Source organism: Hyperolius riggenbachi, chromosome 8 (assembly GCF_040937935.1).
Source record: "Hyperolius riggenbachi isolate aHypRig1 chromosome 8, aHypRig1.pri, whole genome shotgun sequence".
In the NCBI taxonomy this organism is placed as follows: domain Eukaryota; kingdom Metazoa; phylum Chordata; class Amphibia; order Anura; family Hyperoliidae; genus Hyperolius; species Hyperolius riggenbachi.
Window position 1 is genome coordinate 47,526,210 of NC_090653.1, and position 13,132 is coordinate 47,539,341.

The following is a 13,132-nucleotide window of genomic DNA, read 5'->3' on the forward strand; positions in this document are numbered from 1 at the left end:
TGACAGGCTGGGACTAGGGCTTCATTTACCTACTAGCATGACTCAGCAAAAGCAGAGGGCATTGGTCACGTGTCACTGCTGGTACCATCCTCAGCGGTACACGAGGCCCGCGTGCGTCACAATAGCTGCCATGACGTCATCCTGGCATACATTCTTTCTGCAGACCGAGCGGCGGCAGCGGCGGACGTGTGACCTCTCTCTGCATCCCCGATAGCCCGACATGCACCGGCAGAAGCTCCAGGAACAAGCAGGCTAGAGAGCGGCTGTCTTGATAGTGAAGACCCAGAGCTCCCCCTAGCGGCCGGTAGTAGAAATGACACCGTACGGTAAATAAATAGATGGGATGTATACAGATTTATGAGATTCGGAAGTCGTAGAGTTCTGATGCTTATACTGGGCTGATAAATGATGTAGACTGTAAAAAAAAAAGAAGAAAAAACCTGCCGTGAATGCCAGTTGGTAGCAATTATTCATTAACCAATCGCGTCTTTTGTAAGGGGATCTTAGCCCTGAACTGCTTCTTAGGGCACTATAATGTTCCCCTCCAAAAGGGCTCAGAGGCTACCGCGAAAAGCCCCTCCCCTACGCGCACTAAGCCCCGCCTCCACAGTCAGCGACAAGTCATCAAGAGGCAAGACAAGACATCGAGAGGCAAGACATCGAGAGGCAAGACAAGACATAGAGAGACAAGACATCGAGAGGCAAGACATCGAGAGGCAAGACATTGCAAGACAAGACATCGAGAGGCAAGACAAGACGCAAGACATCGAGAGGCAAGACTTCGAGAGGCAAGACATCGTGAGGCAAGACATCGCGAGGCAAGACGTCACGAGGCAAAACATCGAGAGGCAAGACATCACAAGACAAGACATAGAGAGACAAGACATCGTGAGGCAAGACATCGCGAGGCAAGACATAGAGAGGCAAGACATCGCGACGTAAGACAAGATATCGCGAGGCAAGACATCGAGAGGCAAGACATCGAGAGGCAACACATCGCAAGACAAGACGTCGAGAGGCAAGACGTCGCGAGACAAGACGTCGCGAGGCAAGACAAGACATAGCGAGGCAAGACGTCGAGAGGCAAGACGTCGAGAGGCAAGACGTCGAGAGGCAAGACGTCGAGAGGCAAGACATCGCGAGGCAAGACATCGAGAGGCAAGACAAGACGCAAGACATCGAGAGGCAAGACTTCGAGAGGCAAGACATCGTGAGGCAAGACATCGCGAGGCAAGACGTCACGAGGCAAAACATCGAGAGGCAAGACATCACAAGACAAGACATAGAGAGACAAGACATCGTGAGGCAAGACATCGCGAGGCAAGACATAGAGAGGCAAGACATCGCGACGTAAGACAAGATATCGCGAGGTAAGACATCGAGAGGCAAGACATCGAGAGGCAACACATCGCAAGACAAGACGTCGAGAGGCAAGACGTCGCGAGACAAGACGTCGCGAGGCAAGACAAGACATAGCGAGGCAAGACGTCGAGAGGCAAGACGTCGAGAGGCAAGACATCGCGAGGCAAGACATCGAGAGGCAAGACATCGAGAGGCAACACATCGCAAGACAAGACATCGAGAGGCAAGACAAGACATCGAGAGGCAAGTCATCGAGAGGCAAGACATCGAGAGGCAAGACATCGAGAGGCAAGTCATCGAGAGGCAAGACATCGAGAGGCAAGACATCGCAAGACAAGTCATCGAGAGACAAGACATCGAGAGGCAAGACATCGCAAGACAAGACATCGAGAGACAAGGCATTGAGAGACAAGACATCGAGAGGTAAGACAGCGAGAGGCAAGACATCGAGAAGCAAGACATCGAGAGGCAAGACATCGCAAGACAAGACTTAGAAAGACAAGACATCGCAAGACAAGACACCGAGAGACAAGACATCGAGAGACAAGACATTGAGAGTTAAGACATCAAAAGGCAAGACATCGCAAGACAAGACATCGAGAGAGAAGACATCAAGAGACAAGACATCGAGAGGCAATACATCGAGAGGCAAGACATCGCGAGGTAAGACAAGATATCGCGAGGCAAGACATCGAGAGGCAAGACATCGAGAGGCAAGACATCGCAAGACAAGACATCGAGAGGCCAGACATCGAGAGGCAAGACATCGAGAGGTAAGACATCGAGAAACAAGACATCGAGAGGCAAGACATCGCAAGACAAAACATAGAGAGACAAGACATCGAGAGGCAAGACATCGAGAGTCAAGACATCGCAAGACAAGACATCGAGAGACAAGTCATCGAGAGACAAGACATCGAGAGGCAAGACATCGCAAGACAAGACATCGAGAGGCAAGACATCGCAAGACAATACATCGAGAGGCAAGACTTCGTGAGGCAAGACATCGCGAGGCAAGACATCGAAAGGCAAGACATCGCAAGACAAGACATCGAGAGACAAGACATCGAGAGGCAAGACATCACAAGACAAGACATCGAGAGGCAAGACATCGAGAGGCAAGACATCGCGAGGCAAGACATCACGAGGCAAGACGTCGCAAGACAAGACATAGAGAGACAAAACATCAAGAGGCAAGACATCGAGAGGCAAAACATCGCAAGACAAGACATCGAGAGGCAAGACATCGAGAGGCAAGACAAGACGTCGCGAGGCAAGATGTCGCGAGGAGAGACGTCGTGCGGCAAGACGTCGCGAGACAAGACGTCGCGAGGCAAGACGTCGCAAGACATGGAGAGGCAAGACATCGAGGGGCAAGACATCGAGAGGCAAGACATCGAGAGGCAAGACATCGAGAGGCAAGACTTCGAGAGGCAAGACATCGCGAGGCAAGACATCGCGAGGCAAGACATCGCGAGGCAAGACATCGAGAGGGAAGACATCGAGAGGGAAGACATCGCAAGACAAGACATCGAGAGACGAGACATCGAGAGGCAAGACGTCACGAGGCAAGACATCGCGAGGCAAGACTTCGAGAGGTAAGACAAGATATCGCGAGGCAAGACATCGAGAGGCAAGACATCGAGAGGCAACACATCGCAAGACAAGACATCGAGAGGCAAGACAAGACATCGAGAGGCAAGACATCGAGAGGCAAGACATCGAGAGGCAAGACATCGCAAGACAAGACATCGAGAGACAAGACATCAAGAGACAAGACATCGAGAGGTAAGACAGCGAGAGGCAAGACATCGAGAGGCAAGACATCGAGAAGCAAGACATCGAGAGGTAAGACATCGCAAGACAGACATAGAGAGACAAGACATAGAGAGGCAAGACATCGCAAGACAAGACATCGAGAGACAAGACATCGAGAGTTAAGACATCAAAAGGCAAGACATCGCAAGACAAGACATCGAGGGGCAAGACATCGAGAGGCAAGACAAGACATCGAGAGGCAAGACATCGAGAGGCAAGACAAGACATCGAGAGGCAAGACATCGAGAGGCAAGACTTCGAGAGGCAAAACATCGCGAGGCAAGACATCGAGAGGCAAGACGTCGAAAGGCAAGACATCGAGAAACAAGACATCGAGAGGCAAGACATCGAGAGGCAAGACATCGCAAGAGAAGACATCGAGAGACAAGACATCGAGAGACAAGACTTCGAGAGGCAAGACATCGCAAGACAAGACATCGAGAGACAAGACATAGAGAGGCAAGACGTCAAGAGGCAAGACGTCGAGAGGCAAGACATAGAGAGGCAAGACATCGCAAGGCAAGACATCGAGAGGCAAGACATCGAGAAGCAAGACAAGACATCGAGAGGCAAGACATCGTGAGACAAGACATCGAGAAGCAAGACAAGACATCGAGAGGCAAGACATCGAGAGGCAAGACAAGACATCGAGAGGCAAGACATCGAGAGGCAAGGCAAGACATCGCGAGGCAAGACATCGCGAGGCAAGACATCGCGAGGCAAGACAAGACATCGAGAGGCAATACATCGAGAGGCAAGACATTGAGAGGCAAGACAAGACATCGAGAGGCAAGACATCGTGAGACAAGACATCGAGAGGCAAGACATCGCGAGGGAAGACATTGCGAGGCAAGACATCGCGTTCAAGACATCGAGAGGCAAGACATCGCGAGGCAAGACATCGAGAGGCAAGACATCGCGAGGTAAGACAAGATATCGCAAGGCAAGACATCGAGAGACAAGACATCGAGAGACAAGACATCGAGAGGCAAGACAAGACATCGAGAGGCAAGACATCGCGAGACAAGACATCGAGAAGCAAGAGAAGACATCGAGAGGCAAGACATCGAGAGGCAAGACAAGACATCGAGAGGCTAGACATCGAGAGGCAAGACAAGACATCGAGAGGCAAGACATCATGAGGCAAGACATCGCGAGGCAAGACAAGACATCGAGAGGCAATACATCGAGAGGCAAGACAAGAGATCGAGAGGCAAGACATCGTGAGGCAAGACATCGAGAGGCAAGACATCGCGAGGCAAGACAAGACATCGAGAGGCAAGACATCGAGAGGCAAGACATCGAGAGGCAAGACATCGCAAGACAAGACATCGAGAGACAAGACATCAAGAGACAAGACATCGAGAGGTAAGACAGCGAGAGGCAAGACATCGAGAGGCAAGACATCGAGAAGCAAGACATCGAGAGGTAAGACATCGCAAGACAGACATAGAGAGACAAGACATAGAGAGGCAAGACATCGCAAGACAAGACATCGAGAGACAAGACATCGAGAGTTAAGACATCAAAAGGCAAGACATCGCAAGACAAGACATCGAGGGGCAAGACATCGAGAGGCAAGACAAGACATCGAGAGGCAAGACATCGAGAGGCAAGACAAGACATCGAGAGGCAAGACATCGAGAGGCAAGACTTCGAGAGGCAAAACATCGCGAGGCAAGACATCGAGAGGCAAGACGTCGAAAGGCAAGACATCGAGAAACAAGACATCGAGAGGCAAGACATCGAGAGGCAAGACATCGCAAGAGAAGACATCGAGAGACAAGACATCGAGAGACAAGACTTCGAGAGGCAAGACATCGCAAGACAAGACATCGAGAGACAAGACATAGAGAGGCAAGACGTCAAGAGGCAAGACGTCGAGAGGCAAGACATAGAGAGGCAAGACATCGCAAGGCAAGACATCGAGAGGCAAGACATCGAGAAGCAAGACAAGACATCGAGAGGCAAGACATCGTGAGACAAGACATCGAGAAGCAAGACAAGACATCGAGAGGCAAGACATCGAGAGGCAAGACAAGACATCGAGAGGCAAGACATCGAGAGGCAAGGCAAGACATCGCGAGGCAAGACATCGCGAGGCAAGACATCGCGAGGCAAGACAAGACATCGAGAGGCAATACATCGAGAGGCAAGACATTGAGAGGCAAGACAAGACATCGAGAGGCAAGACATCGTGAGACAAGACATCGAGAGGCAAGACATCGCGAGGGAAGACATTGCGAGGCAAGACATCGCGTTCAAGACATCGAGAGGCAAGACATCGCGAGGCAAGACATCGAGAGGCAAGACATCGCGAGGTAAGACAAGATATCGCAAGGCAAGACATCGAGAGACAAGACATCGAGAGACAAGACATCGAGAGGCAAGACAAGACATCGAGAGGCAAGACATCGCGAGACAAGACATCGAGAAGCAAGAGAAGACATCGAGAGGCAAGACATCGAGAGGCAAGACAAGACATCGAGAGGCTAGACATCGAGAGGCAAGACAAGACATCGAGAGGCAAGACATCATGAGGCAAGACATCGCGAGGCAAGACAAGACATCGAGAGGCAATACATCGAGAGGCAAGACAAGAGATCGAGAGGCAAGACATCGTGAGGCAAGACATCGAGAGGCAAGACATCGCGAGGCAAGACAAGACATCGAGAGGCAAGACATCGAGAGGCAAGACAAGAGATCGAGAGGCAAGACATCGTGAGGCAAGACATCGCGAGGCAAGACATCGTGAGGCAAGACATCGAGAGGCAAGACAAGATATCGCGAGGCAAGACATCGAGAGACAAGACATCGAGAGGCAAGACATCGCAAGACAAGACATTGAGAGACAAGACATCGAGAGGCAAGACGTCGAGAGGCGCTCACTTCTGCATTTAGACCCATTGAGTTATACTCCTGTTTGCCTGATGAAGCGAGACCACACCCGCGAAACGCGTTGCACTAAGTGGAGTTGAATAAAACATTTTTTTGTATTGATATATTGTGACTCAATTGAGTTTTATATTTTTGAGGGAAGTAAGTCCACCTGAACATCCCCCTCTTTTAGACATTTTTTAAACGTTTTTATTCTACTCTGGCGCCTCTGTACACCAAGCTTTGCTGAACTCTGCCACTAATACTTTTAGCCATAGACCCTGAACAAGCATGCAGCAGGTCAGATGTTTCTAACATTATTGTTACATCTGACAAGATTAGCTGCATGCTTGTTTCTGGTGTTGTTCAGACATTATTTCACCCAAATACTGTAGATCAGCTGGGCTGCCAGGCAACTGGTACTGTTTAAAAGGTAAAACAATATGGCAGCCACCATATTCTTCTCACTACAGTTGTCCTTTAAAGAGAGACTGAAGCGAACAAAAATTACTATTTTTACCTTCTAGTTCGCTTCACTACTCTCATTAGATGTAAACCGCTGCATCCCTGCTGCAAAACGAGGGCTTTAGACCCCCCAAATCCCGGGGGGGGGGGGGGGGAGGGGGAATTCGGCCGGCGCTTCCTGAAAGAGGCAGAGCTTTCAGCTGCAGCTGTAGTTCTGCCTCTACTGATGGCAATTGCTGCGGATCGCCGCCTCTCCCAGCCCCTCTCACTTTTCCTTCACAGGGAGGAGCGGGGAGAGGCGGAGATCCGCACGGCGATTGACATCAGGAGAGGCAGAGCTGCAGCTGAAAGCTCTGCCTCTCAGGGCAGCACAATCCACGACCAAGATGGTTGTGGATGTTTCCCCAGGGATTTGGGGGGTCTAAAGCCCTCGTTTTGTGCCGGGGATGCGGCGGTTTACATCTAATGAGACTACTGAAGCGAACTAGAAAGTAAAAACAGCAATTTTTGTTCGCTTCAGAGTTGCTTTAAAGAGACACTGAAACGAAAAAAAAATTGATATAACGAATTGGTTGTGTAGTACAGCTAAGAAATAAATCATTAGGAGCAGAGACATAAGTCTAATATTTGTTTCCAGTACAGGAAGAGTTAAGAAACTCCAGTTGTCATCTATGCAAATAGCCATTGAGCTCTAGGACTTTCAAAGTCGCAGAGAGCTCTGACTTCTGATGGTTTTTATCTCAACTGTATTGTTTTTTCTTTTGCAGAGAACAGTTCAGGACAGGTCAAAAGTTCACTGCCTGTTCTGTAAAAACATTTAGAATGCTGAGTAGTGTGTAAATTGCAAGTATTAAAGAATGATGCAATGTTATAAAAAAAAAAAAAAAAGCTGTAAAACTGAAAATAAAACTATGAGAATTTTTTTTGCTACCAATGTTCTAGTAATTATCCGTACTACACAACCAATTCATTCTATCTAGAGTTGGGCCGAACCTCCGATTTTAGGTTCGCGAACCTGGTTCGCGAACTTCCGCGGAAGGTTCGGTTCGCGTTAAAGTTCGCGAACCGCAATAGACTTCAGTGGGGATGCGAACTTTGAAAAAAAAAATAATTATGCTGGCCACAAAAGTGATGGAAAAGATGTTTCAAGGGGTCTAACACCTGGAGGGGGGCATGGCGGAGTGGGATACATGCCAAAAGTCCCGGGGAAAAATCTGGATTTGACGCAAAGCAGCGTTTTAAGGGCAGAAATCACATTGAATGCTAAATGACAGGCCTAAAGTGCTTTCAAACATCTTGCATGTGTATACATCAATCAGGTAGTGTAATTAAGGTACTGCTTCACACTGACACACCAAACTCACCGTGTAACGCACCGCAAACAGCTGTTTGTGTAGTGACGGCCGTGCTGGACTGGTGCGCACAATGGCGAGAGTGCAGGTTTTGGTGGCTTTACAGCCCATATGGTCGCCTGGCTGATGTAGCTGAATGACAGAACAGTGACTGTCCAGCTGATCAAATTTGGTCTGACCACAATGAGGCAACAACCTTATTATCGTGGGTGTGCCCCCCAAGACACTCATCTAGGCGCCGGTCATTGCTTCATTGTGATACGCAAGCCCCTTCACCACGGCAAGGTAATGATCACGAAGGGGAATGGGCGCATGTACATGCCTTTTCTTTTGTTGTTGCAGCTGCCCGCAGTGCAGCCAGAAAAATTAGGCAGTCATGTACACGCACCAGAAAAATTATTACAGCGGCCGCTGCTAGCAGCGGCCTAAAAAGTTCAGCAATCCGCCTGGAGTCCCGGACCCTGTTGGTGGTGGCGGAGAAGGTAGTCAAGCGGCCTGCAGGCAGACATGCTGTGTGGAGGGACTGGGAGCGACTTAGTCTTCTTGGGGCAGGCCAGGCAGCCAGTCACACGGCGTGCAGGCAAAGATGCTGTGTGTGCGGGGACTGACTTAGTCTTGGGGCGGGCAGCAGCCCTCCGGGATCCATGCCTCATTCATTTTGATAAAGGTGAGGTACTTAACACTTTTGTGACTTAGGCGACTTCTCTTCTCTGTGACAATGCCTCCAGCTGCGCTGAAGGTCCTTTCTGACAGGACGCTTGCGGCAGGGCAGGAGAGAAGTTGGATGGCAAATTGGGACAGCTCTGGCCACAGGTCAAGCCTGCGCACCCAGTAGTTCAAGGGTTCCTCATCGCTGTTCACAGCAGTGTCTACATCCACACTTAAGGCCAGGTAGTCGGCTACCTGCCGTTCCAGGCGTTGGTGGAGGGTGGATCCGGAAGGGCTACGGCGAGGCGTTGGACTAAAGAACGTCCGCATGTCCGACATCACCATGAGATCGCTGGAGCGTCCTGTCTTTGACTGCGTGGACACGGGAGGAGGATTAGTGGCAGTGGTACCTTGCTGGCGTTGTGCCGTCACATCACCCTTAAAGGCATTGTAAAGCATAGTTGACAGCTGGTTCTGCATGTGCTGCATCCTTTCCACCTTCCGGTGAGTTGGTAACAGGTCCGCCACTTTGTGCCTGTACCGAGGGTCTAGTAGTGTGGCCACCCAGTACAGGTCATTCCCCTTGAGGTTTTTTTATACGGGGGTCCCTCAACAGGCAGGACAGCATAAAAGACGACATCTGCACTAAGTCGGATCCAGTACCCTCCATCTCCTCTTGCTCTTCCTCAGTGACGTCAGGTAAGTCAACCTCCTCCCCCCAGCCGCGAACAATACCACGGGAAGGTTGAGCAGCACAAGCCCCTTGCGATGCCTGCTGAGGTTGTTCTCCTGCCGCTGTCCCCTCCTCCTCCTCCTCCTCCCCCAAAGAAACACCTTGCTCATCATCCTCTGAGTCTGACTCGTCTTCTGCACACGACTTCTCTTCTTCCTCCTCCTCCCCCCTCTGTGCTGCCGCAGGTGTTGAGGAAACAGCTGGGTCTGATGAAAATTGGTCCCATGCTTGTTCCTGCCGTAACGGTTCCTGGTCACGCTCATTCACAGCTTCATCCGCCACTCTACGCACAGCACGCTCCAAGAAGTAAGCGTAGGGAATTAAGTCGCTGATGGTGCCCTCACTGCGGCTCACCAGGTTGGTCACCTCCTCAAACGGCCGCATGAGCCTGCATGCATTTTCCATCAGTGTCCAGTTGTCGGGCCAGAACATCCCCATCTTCCCAGACTGTTTCATTCTACTGTAGTTGTAGAGGTAGTGGGTCACGGCTTTCTTCTGTTCTAGCAGGCGGGAGAACATGAGCAGGGTCGAGTTCCAGCGAGTCGGGCTATCGCAAATGAGGCGTCTCACCGGCATGTTGTTTTTGCGCTGAATTTCCGCAAAGCGTGCCATGGCTGTCTAAGACCGCCTCAAATGCCCACAGAACTTCCTGGCCTGCTTCAGGACATTCGCTAAGCCAGGGTACTTTGCCACAAATCTTTGAACCACTACATTCATGACATGTGCCATGCAGGGTATGTGTGTCAGCTTCCCCATATGCAAAGCGGCAAGCAGATTGCTGCCGTTGTCGCACACCACGTTGCCTATCTCCAGGTGGTGCGGGGTCAGCCACTCATCCACCTGTTTCTTAAGAGCAGCCAGGAGAGCTGCTCCAGTGTGACTCTCCGCTTTGAGACAAGACATGTCTAAGATGGCGTGACACCGTCTTACCTGGCATGCAGCATAGGCCCTGCGGAGCTGGGGCTGTGTAGCTGGAGAGGAGAACTGCCACTCAGCCAAGGAGGAGGAGGACAGCGAAGAGCATGTAGCAGGAGGAGAGGAGGTGGCAGGAGGCCTGCCTGCAAGCCGTGGAGGTGTCACAATTTGGTCCGCTGCGCCCTGCTTGCCATCGTTCACCACCAGGTTCACCCAATGGGCTGTGTAGGTAATGTAGCGGCCCTGCCCGTGCTTGGCAGACCAGGCATCCGTGGTCAGGTGTACCCTTGACCCAATGCTCTTCGCAAGAGATGACACCACTTGCCTCTCAACTTCACGGTGCAGTTGGGGTATGGCCTTTCTCGAAAAATAAGTGCGGCCTGGCATCTTCCACTGCGGTGTTCCGATGGCCACAAATTTACGGAAGGCCTCAGAGTCCACCAGCCGGTATGGTAACAGCTGCCGAGCTAACAGTTCCGCCACGCCAGCTGTCAGACGCCGGGCAAGGGGGTGACTGGCCGAAATTGGCTTCTTCCGCTCAAACATTTCCTTCACGGACACCTGACTGCTGCTGTGGGCAGAGGAGCAGGAACCGCTCAAGGGCAGAGGCGGAGTGGAGGAGGGTGCCTGTGAAGGTGGAAGGGAGAAAGCGGCAGAAGCAGATAATGCACCTGATGGAGGAGGAAGAGGAGAAGGAGGGTGGCTTTGCTTTTGTGTGCTGCTGCTGCTTTTGCTCAGGTGGCCATCCCATTGCTGTTTGTGCCTTTTCTCCAGGTGCCTTCGTAAGGCACTTGTCCCTACGTGAGTGTTGGCCTTACCACGGCTCAATTTTTGTTGGCAGAGCGAACAGATGGCTTTGGTCCGATCTGAGGCACACACATTAAAAAATTTCCACACCGCTGAGCCACCCTGGGATGTGGGCACTATGGGGACCTCAGCAGCTGATGCTGAAGGGCAAGTTGGCTGGCTGTACATAGGTGGCGATACATGGTGCCGGACTCTGCCACCAGCTGTTTCTGACGAAGAGCTGCCCCAGCTTCTTTCAGCAACTTCTCTCCTCCTACTACTCTCTGACTCCCCCTCTGAACTGTCCCCCTCTTCATCTCCTCTATTGGGAACATACAGAGGATCCCTATCATCGTCATCATCGTAATCATCCTGCCCAGCTTCGCTTGCCTCAGACAAATCCAAACATGCACCATCAGTAGGTCCTTCATCCTCCTTACACGTTACATCCATAGTGTTGCCGGGTAACTCAAATATATGAGCTGGTGAAAATTCATCTGGCTGTAACAACAATGGCTGTGCATCAGTGATTTCAACACTAAATAATTCTTGCGAAGTATCAAATGCAGCGGAAGTGGTGCTAGTAGTAGCGCTGGTGGCTGAGCAAGATGAGGTGTTCTGTGTCGCTAAATACTCAACCACGTCCTGACAATCTTGGGAGGTGATGGGACGTGCCTTCTTCCGAGCACTGTACTGTGGGCCAGGTCCACACGAAATTACATTTACACGACCTCGCGCAGACCTGCCGGGTGGCCTTCCTCTGGCTCTGGCACTACCTCTTCCTCTACCTGTTTTGTCCATATCGGGTATGCACGGAGTGGTATATCACACTGCGTGCACTCACGTAGGTAGGTGGGTTCACTTAACTGCACAGGTATGCGCACTGATGCGGTGGGTTCACTGAACAGAACAGGTATGCAGTGGCGGGTTCACTAAACAGAACAGGTATACAGTGGCGGGTTCACTAAACAGAACAGGTATACAGTGGCGGGTTCACAGAACAGGTATGCAGTGGCAGGATCACTGAACACAACAGGTATGCAGTGGCAGGTTCACTGAACACAACAGGTATGCAGTGGCGGGTTCACTGAACAGGTATACAGTGGCGGGTTCACTAAACAGAACAGGTATACAGTGGCGGGTTCACTAAACAGAACAGGTATACAGTGGCGGGTTCACAGAACAGGTATGCAGTGGCAGGTTCACTGAACACAACAGGTATGCAGTGGCGGGTTCACTGAACAGGTATACAGTGGCGGGTCCACTGAACAGAACAGGTATGCAGTGGCGGGTTCACTGAACAGGTATACAGTGGCGGGTTCACTGAACAGAACAAGTATGCAGTGGCGGGTTCACTAAACAGAACAGGTATACAGTGGCGGGTTCACAGAACAGGTATGCAGTGGCAGGTTCACTGAACACAACAGGTATGCAGTGGCAGGTTCACTGAACACAACAGGTATGCAGTGGCGGGTTCACTGAACAGGTATACAGTGGCGGGTCCACTGAACAGAACAGGTATGCAGTGGCGGGTTCACTGAACAGGTATACAGTGGCGGGTTCACTGAACAGAACAGGTATGCAGTGGCGGGTTCACTAAACAGAACAGGTATACAGTGGCGGGTTCACAGAACAGGTATGCAGTGGCAGGTTCACTGAACACAACAGGTATGCAGTGGCAGGTTCACTGAACACAACAGGTATGCAGTGGCGGGTTCACTGAACAGGTATACAGTGGCGGGTTCACTAAACAGAACAGGTATACAGTGGCGGGTTCACTAAACAGAACAGGTATACAGTGGCGGGTTCACTAAACAGAACAGGTATACAGTGGTGGGTTCACAGAACAGGTATGCAGTGGCAGGTTCACTGAACACAACAGGTATGCAGTGGCGGATTCACTGAACAGGTATACAGTGGCGGGTCCACTGAACAGAACAGGTATGCAGTGGCGGGTTCACTGAACAGGTATACAGTGGCGGGTCCACTGAACAGAACAGGTATGCAGTGGCGGGTTCACTAAACAGAACAGGTATACAGTGGCGGGTTCACTAAACAGAACAGGTATACAGTGGCGGGTTCACAGAACAGGTATGCAGTGGCAGGTTCACTGAACACAACAGGTATGCAGTGGCGGGTTCACTGAACAGGTATACAGTGGCGGGTCCACTGAACA